We start from the raw sequence: 9,402 nt of genomic DNA, 5'->3' as shown, positions 1-9,402 counted from the left end.
GGAGAGCAGGATGGTACCAGCAGATAGGGACGTGGCTTAAGTGCCCACGTTAGGACACCTTTCCACTGGGGCGGGGGCGGGGCCGTTGCTGGACTCCCCTGAAACCAGAGTGTGGAGCTGAGTCTCAGAAACGGCCTTTTGCCCCTGGATTCTCCAGGGGAGGGTCTTAAGTTGCAGCAACAGTGAAACCCGAGCAGAAGGGGCCTGCAGCAGAGGAAATGGGGAGCCTGGAATGAAAATGCCTACAGTTAAGTCAAAACAACAATTAAAGGAAACAGCGGCAAACTTCTCCCAAACACCAATGGGATGCGTCTAAAGGAACAGCTATAATGCGTGTACAGATCATACACATATGCACAGCATCATTAGGTGAACAGAGAAGATATTTCACCTTTTTTGTTGTTGTTGACAGTCACTTGTAGCTCAGGATGACTTAGAACTCCACATGCAGCTGAAGGTGACCTTACATTTTGAATTCTCGCGCTACCATCTCTGGAGTGCTGGGATCACAGGCACTGGCCAATGCTCCTCATTTTGTGACGGGCATGCTTTCCACAGAGGCACATCCCCAGCCCCCCGCCCTTTTCTCCTCCTCCATTTTGAAGAATGTATCTTCTGTGGTGGTGCCTCATTTGCAGCTAGGGTTGCTCAGTTCACACTGGGGGTTTTAGCCATTTCAGAGTTCTCCACTGAGGAGTGAGCGAGAGCTGGTGCCTGGGAGAAGATGAAGTTTTCTGAGTAGAGGGACCAGGAATGTGCAAGACGGCAGCAGGAGAGTGTTGAAGGATCAAGAAAGGCATGCTTCTGTGGAGATGCCCATGTGGGGCTGCAAGGGAAGAGTGGAAGAGACTGCCATAGCAGAGCTGGCGGCGGCGCTGAGTCTGGGGAGGCTGGGGAGACAGTTTCCACCAGGACTGCAAGAGCAGCAGAGCCCAGTGCGGAGGGAAGTTGGAGGGGCGGTTTTTAGATGGTTAAGTTTGATGTGCGGCAAGAAGAGTCTAGCAACCAGCCTGGGCCACTTGGTCTGCACACATCCTGGATGTGTGAACACCCTTGTCTGCACACCCTAGATGTTGAACACCCTTGTCTGCACACCCCTAGATGTTGAACACCCTTGTCTGCACACCCTTTAGATGTGTAACACCCTTGTCTCCACACCCCTTAGATGTATGAACACCCTTCTCTGCACACCCCTTAGATGTATGAACACCCTTCTCTGCACACCCCCAGATGTGTGAACACCCTTGTCTGCACACCCCCAGATGTGTGAACACCCTTGTCTGCACACCCCTGGATGTGTGAACACCCTTCTCTGCACACCCCTGGATGTGTGAACACTGTTGTCTGCACACCCCTGGATGTGTGAACACCGTTGTCTGCACACCCCTGGATGTGTGAACACCCTTCTCTGCACACCCCTGGATGTGTGAACACTGTTGTCTGCACACCCCTGGATGTGTGAACACCCTTCTCTGCACACCCCTAGGTGTGTGAACACCCTTCTCTGCACACCCCCTAGAAGTGTGAACACCCTTCTCTGCATACTTCTTAGATGTGTGAACACCCTTCTCTGCACACCCCCTAGAAGTGTGAACACCCTTCTCTGCACACCCCTGGATGTGTGAACACTGTTGTCTGCACACCCCTGGATGTGTGAACACCGTTGTCTGCACACCCCTGGATGTGTGAACACCCTTCTCTGCACACCCCTGGATGTGTGAACACTGTTGTCTGCACACCCCTGGATGTGTGAACACCCTTCTCTGCACACCCCTAGGTGTGTGAACACCCTTCTCTGCACACCCCCTAGAAGTGTGAACACCCTTCTCTGCATACTTCTTAGATGTGTGAACACCCTTCTCTGCACACCCCCTAGAAGTGTGAACACCCTTCTCTGCACACCCCTGGATGTGTGAACACCCTTCTCTACACACCCCTGGATGTGTGAACACCCTTCTCTGCACACCCCTGGATGTGTGAACACCCTTCTCTGCACACCCCCCAGATGTGTGAACACCCTTCTCTGCACACCCCACCAATGGTGCCAGGGAAGTGCCCAGTGTGACCCTGCTGGGCTTCTCCTGGCCTCTGCTGAGCAAGGGTGAGCAGACGGCTCTTCCCAAGGACACTGTCCCAGGAGTTTTAGGGAAGCAAAAGAGATGCAGCAGAGAAGTGGGAGGCGAGGCTTGGTGCAGAAGTGCACATCGCTGAAAGAGATTATTCACAAGATGGACCGGCAGAGTAGAACGCTGAAGAGCATGAGGGCCAAGAAAGGCTTCGGGTTTTTGCCATCAGGAGGCGGGGAAACAACAGTAGAGGAGTGCATTTGTTTCATTGGGCATGTAACGTGGATTACAAAAGGTTAGGTAGTAACTAAAAATAGGTGCAACTAATATCATAGACAGGGAATGAATTTTTCTAATATAGGCTGGCCCTAGGATCCTTAAAAGACCATCTCCAACCAGGCAAAAGATAGGAACAGATGATTTACGGAGGGAGAAACACAGAAGGCTGAGAAATAGGAGTGCTTGAGTACATCCCTAAAAACAAATGCAGATTGAAAGTGTGCTTTTAGTGTTATCCATATGGGATTTGAGTGCAGGGCTGACCTTCTGGGTGTGGGCAACCTATCAGGGGGCTCGTCCATGAAGAAAACGGAGTCTCTCTCCCCGAGCAGACACCAACTGCCTGTAGCTTTTAAACTGGAGGTAGGGCCTGGTGAGCCCTTCCCTGCCATGGTGGGAGGTTGACTTGTGTAGTCTTGGGCAGGCAACCTTGTGGAGAGTTCAGGGGAAGCATCCTTGTCGTATTCAGAAGGTGCCATTTCACAGCAGGCCTCCCCAGCCTTTGGATCCTACCGCCTTTGCACCTCTTCTTCCACAAGGTTCTCTCAGCACTGGATGCAGGACGTACTATAGGTGTCCTTTTGGGAGACATGCTCCCCACAATCACTTATTCTCTGTACTGTGGCTCATTGTGGGAAATAGCCACTGGCTGCTACAAAAAGACACCTCTTTGATGAGGGCTGAGAGCTGCAGTAGTCTACGGATAAGGGTAAGCATTTAGAAGACAGTTGGATTTAACATCAGGTTAGCAAAATGGAATCAAGGATCTATGACCTCTCTAGCCACAGGTTCTAGGATACATACATGCATGCATACATATACAATTACAGAGGAAGAGGACATGAGTTTTGGAGAGGGATGTGGGGGTACAGGAGGAGTTTTCAGGGGAAGGAGAGGGTGAATCCAATAAAACTATGTGTGAAATTAAAAAAGAATTTAAAATTATACTTTTCACCTAACACAAACAGCCATTAAAAAAAATCTCTTTCATAGCATGAGGGGAAACAAGGCTCTCCTGTGTCTTGCTGTGGGTAGATGAGATGGTACGGCTTCTGTGGAGAGCAATTTGATTTCAAAATGTAAAATGCAATTTCATTCTGTGGCTCCTTTTCTGCAGAAGCACTCACAAGGGTGGCAGAGCAGACATGTGTAAGGATGCTCACAGCAGCGTGTGTGTTAGAACAAAGGACAGAAAGACCCTTAATGTCCAGAAAGGGGAACTGGTGATGTCTTCACAGTGGGACCTTGGCGGCCATTTAGAAGAGCAAGGCAGCTTTGGATATACTGACACAGGACAGCCTCTAAATACTTTCAGTGGAAAAAAAGCCCAACGGTAGAAAATGCGTACAGATGCCTCCATTTGTCTAAAAATATGTGCATGTGATCTATGGAGATTAAGGAAGGAGCTGGACATGGGGAGATCGTGGGACCAGGGAGACAGGTGAACCGACAATGGTTTGCTGTACATCTTTCGCAATGTTTTAAATGCCGAACTGGAGGTAGGTGTTAACTTTTGAGAAATGAGTGAATGAAATCAGGGAGTGGATGGGAGGAGATGAAGGCTGAAAATGGAGCCATTCTTTGAAGAATTCCAGCGTAGAGGGTGAGAAGAAAAGGTCAGGAGCACAGACGAAGGGTGTTGGAGGACAAAGCCAGAGCAGTTCCGTCATCTTTGGCTACCCACTGAATCCAAGGCTAGCCTGGGCTATAATTAGACTCTGTTAAAAAAAAAAAAAGATGGGAGAAGAGAATAGACCCAGAGGGAGCGAGAAGGGGGACTTAGAGGAGAGAGGGATTGGAGGGAGCGAGTGGTGAACAGACGCATCGGAGACACATTGACATTGAGGAGAGAGTGAGGATTGGGGTGGAGAATGCAGGCACTCGCTACATTCATAGACCCTGAGCTCATGCTCACAGAGAGCAGCTGGCAGGGGTCAGGGGGGAGAAGGGTGGGGGTTGCAGGATGCCTTCTCTGAGTACATTCTGTTAACATGGCATTTGTTTGGCCACCTTAAGGCCAAGCATGAATTTGTAGACTATGATTCAGGAATGACAGTAGAGAAAACAACACAGAAGCCAGGCTGGGGGCTCATGGAGAACTGGGTTGGATAATTACCTGCTCCACACACTTACCATCTCCGGTACCCGGCTAGTGGACCCAGCACAAGCTCACTGTTAGGATCCAGCTTCGCCTTCAGCTTGGGTGCTGTGATCGGAATGGGGCCAGGCCACTGGCAATGACGTGTGATTGCAAAAACGACTTATCAAATATCAGAAAAGATGCTCACTGAGAAGTTATTCACAAAAGAAGGAGGCCATTGCATATGTGCTAAAACAGTGTGTCACAGCGTACGGTGGACTCCAAGATTGTGTACTATCGAGTCTGCACTGGATGAGGGAAACAAGTAGCCACTAAGGGAGAAGAATCGATGCTGAGAACTGGTGGGCATGGGAACACGTTCTAAGACTCTGAGGTTGCTGAAGGGTTTGATAGTTGAAAGCTGGCTTGCAGAGAGTAGAAAGAAGGACAGCCAGCAATGACGTTGAAGAGAGAGGAGTGACCTCAGCTGACAGGATCTTCTAGAGAATGCTAAGGCTTTAGCTAGTGAAATGGCTGAGTGGTTAAAAACACTTGCTTTGTGTACAAGTATTGAGGACTGGAGTTTGGATCCCAGAACCCGCATAAAAGTCAAGTATGCTCACACACATACCCATAACCCCAGCACTGAGGAAGGCAGAGACGTGAGTGGGACTTAGTGACAGTCTAGCAGTAAAGCATAGCCCCAGGGTCAGGGAGAGCGCCTTCCTCAGAGGAACAAGATGGCGAGTGATAGAGGAGGATGCTCTTCCTCTGGCCTGCACACACACATGTGCACCCATACCCGTACATGCACATACACCACACAGAGATACACCACACACATATGCATATGCAGAAATATAATAAACAAGTAAAGATTTTAAAAAGGCATTTTCCCTTGGATTCCCTCCTATTTGTGGTAGGTTCCCCCCGCACCCCGCACTATTCCTTAATAAATCCATGAGGCAGTGAGATGCTCAGCTGGTAAAGCACTTGCTGTGCAAACACAAGACCTGAATTCAAACCCCAGAGCCCATAGAAAGAGAGAACTGGCTCCCAAAAGTTGTCCTCCGACCTCCACATGCAAGCCATGGCACGCATCCACCACGGCTCACAAATACGTGATACACCACCTGCATACAATCATAAATAAAACCTTTAAAATATTAAAAATATTCCTCTTCACATTGGGAAGCCATTTAGGGGTCTGAGACAGTGGACTAGCACACTCAAGGCTGTATTAAAGAGAAAAACAATTTGATTACTGTGGGGTAGATTCATCAAACTAGAGGGGAACAAGAGAGAAAGGGGGACATTTTTCTAAGGATTTGATTATGTGTATATGTGTATGTCTGTGTATAGGTACGTGCACATGCATGCAAATGCCCAAAGAGGCCAGAAGCTTTTGACCCCCTGGAGCTGGAGGAACAGGCAGTTATGAACCACCTGACGTGGGTACTAGAAACAAACTCAGGTCCTCCAGGCAAACAGCAAACACTCTTAACTCCTGATCATCACTCCAGTCCCAAAGGGGAATGTTTTTAGGAGGTTATTGCAAGTGGTCCACGTGCAAGATGATGGTGGTTAAATCCAACTGTAAATGATGAAGGTGAAGTGGGATGGATAGATGTGAAAACAGCTCTGGACGTCCAAACAAGCAGCTGTGGAGATGGAGGTGAGGGTGAAAGAGGTCACCATGAGCCACTGCCCCAACATCAAGCACAAACAGCTGGGTAGAGGGAGAGAGCACTGACTCCATTTTGGACCTACTGAGTCAAAGAGCCAAGAAAATTTAAACAATGGTGTGACGTCTGGTGGTGTCAATAAAGATACAGAGTAGTTCATCTGGTGCCACCGGAGGCTGGGGATTGGTGGGGCCTGGTGAAGTGTGGGAGAAGCTGGTAACTGTTCTGTGAAGAGCATAGAATGAACCTCACAAGAACAGTGACTGTTTGGTGCTGTGGGATGGTCTGTATGTCAAGTGTGTTGCTGATTGGTCAGTAAATAAATCACTGATTGGCCATTGGCTAGGCAGGAAGTATAGGCGGGACAAGGAGAAGAATTCTGGGAAGTGGAAGGCTGAGAGGGAGACACTGCCAGCCGCCACCATGACAAGCCGCATGTGAAGATCCCGGTAAGCCACGAGCCATGTGGCAAGGTATAGATTTATGGAAATGGATTAATTTAAGCTGTAAGAACAGTTAACGAGAAGCCTGCCACGGCCATACAGTTTGTAACCAATATAAGTCTCTGTGCTTACTTGGTTGGGTCTGAGCAGCTGTGGGACTGGCAGGTGACAAAGATTTGTCCTGACTGTGGGCAAGGCAGGAAAACTCTAGCTACAGTTTGGGACTAGACACCATGAGCACGTATCAGCACTGAGCAAACAGCAGACACTGGCTGGCATTAGGGGCAGATGAAGAGTAAAGGAAGTGTTGACAAGGCCAGAATGTCAGAGTCTGGGTGGTTCTAGGATATGGGTGAGGAAGGGAGGTCTGTGAAGTGAGTAGGGGCTAATAAACTAGACTAGGTGAGGACTGGCATCATGGTGGTGGCCTGATAGGACAGAGGGACAAAAACGCTAACATTATAAACAGAGAACAGCCTGCCAGGCAACATGTGCCCCCTGGGACAATAATGGCATCACTGTACTAGGAATAATAATACTTTACAGGAGGCAGTTAATGCCTGGTACTGTAAACCTGGTCAAAAGTCATGGCTGGGGAAGTCATAGGCTCTGGTGGGGGACCTACTACTATTGTCTTGCTAAATGGACATGTTGTCTGTTGCAGAATATTATTTTAAGGTGTGTTATTTTTGTTCATGTCGCATTTGTTTAACTCTGTGATGCTGTGTTACTGTGCCTGTCTAAAACACCTGATGGTCTGATAAAGAACTGAATGGCCAATTGCAAGGCAGGAGAAAGGATAGGCAGGGCTGGCAGGCAGAGAGAATATATAGGAGAAATCTGGGAGAAAAGAGAAGAAAAAGAGATGGAAGAGTGAAGAAAGAAGTAGTCAGAAAAGGAGGAGGACTTCAGGGGCCAGCCACCCAGCTACACAGCAAGCCCCAGAGTAAGAGTAAGATGTACAGAAGTGGGAAAAGCCCAGAGGCAAAAGGTAGATGGGCTAATTTAAAGTTAAGGAAAGCTGGCAAGAAATAAGTCAAGCTAAGGCCAGACATTCATAATTAAGAATAAGCCTCGGTGTGTGATTTATTTGGGAGGTGGGTGGCAGGCCCCCCAAATGAGCCAAAAAAACCCAACGACATTGTCTAACTGCCTTCTAAATATTTATGCTTACCCATAGATTAGTGCTAATCTCAACCCTAGTCAAGGAAGCTTCTTCTTCTTCTTCTTCTTCTTCTTCTTCTTCTTCTTCTTCTTCTTCTTCTTCTTCTTCTTCTTCTCCTCCTCCTCCTCCTCCTCCTCCTCCTCCTCCTCCTCCTCCTCCTCCTCCTCCTTCTCCTTCCTTCCTTCCTTCCTCCTTCTCCTCTCCCTCCTCCTCTTCTTCTTCTTGACAGGGTTTCTCCTTGTAGCCCTGGCCATCCCGGAACTCACTCTGTAGACCAGGCTGTCCTGGAACTCAGAGATCAGCCTGCCTCTGCCTCCCATGTGTTGGTATTAAAGGCAGGTGCCACCACCACCCAACTTAGAAGCCTCTTTGTACAGTGGGCAACAGTCAGTGCAGGCTCATAACTGATCTCAGAGACTCATAACAAGTGACTGTGGAGTGATTAGCTCAACATAGTGATTAATGAGACATCACTATTAACCTCCTAAGGCTCAGGGAACATCACATAAAAGGTGGTGGAAGAATGTAGGAGGCAGAGGTTGGGGGTGGCGCTGTGCAATGCTGCTTTCTGGACAGGGTGTGACAGTCACACCCATGAACTCACAGCAGCTGTGCTTACCTGCACAAGATCAGTCCAGTCAGCATTCCTGCATAGATGGGAGAGGGTGTGGCTGATGATAGGTTGCTCACGCTCTGGTGGAAGATCCTACAGTCATCCTGTAGCACTAGTTGAACTCAGTGGGTTAAACAAAACAAAACAGAGGAAAAAGAGGATGTGAAGGCAAGGGAGGGATGTGTTGGGAATGTTTGAGAGTGGATAGGGGATTTGTGGGGGGGGGTTGGATATGATCACAATATAAATATACAAAATTATCAAAGAAGAAAGAAAAATATTCCAAAAAAATAATCAGAGAGGAATTTGAGGGTTTTATTTTTCAGGGTTTCACTTTGTAAGGGAGGCTGGCGCCAAATTCACTATGTATTCCAAGTGGCCCTCAAAGTCATGGCAATGCTCCTGCCTCAGCCTCCCAAGGATTACAGCTGTCAATCACCATCACCATACCCAGCAGAGTCTGACACCTTAAAAGTCAACCGGCTTCACAGAAATTTGGTCTGTGTGGGCTCCACAGTGGAGAATTCTAGAGACAGCAACATTCCCCGGAGCTGGGGTTGTGGGTCGGTGTGGTGTGTCAGAACCAGTATGGGTTTTACAGTTGCTGACTTGGCTGATTTATGCTGCTATCAAAAACACAGTAAGCCAGTGAACTCAAAGACACCAGATTTTTAAATAAAATCCATCATGTGTGTTCTGTGTGAGTCAATGTCACATGTGTGGGTCCTTTCAGAGGCCAGAAGGGCAGTGCATCTATCTATCTATCTATCTATCGATCTATCTATCTATCTATCTATCTATCATCTATCTATCTATCTATCTATCTATCATCTATCTATGTATCTATCTATCTATCTATCTATCTATCATCTATCTATGTATCTATCTATCTATCTATCTATCTATCTATCTATCTATCTATCTATCATCTATCTATGTATCTATCTATCTATCTATCTATCTATCTATCTATCTATCTTTCTCCTTCTCTCCTTCCCTCCCTCCTTCCCTCTCACCCCCCTTTTTTGTTTTGTTTTGTTTTTTTGGTTTTTTGAGACAGGGTTTCTCTGT

This window comes from Peromyscus eremicus, chromosome 9 (assembly GCF_949786415.1).
Source record: "Peromyscus eremicus chromosome 9, PerEre_H2_v1, whole genome shotgun sequence".
NCBI lineage: Eukaryota > Metazoa > Chordata > Mammalia > Rodentia > Cricetidae > Peromyscus > Peromyscus eremicus.
Note: the sequence above shows the minus strand (reverse complement) of the source record.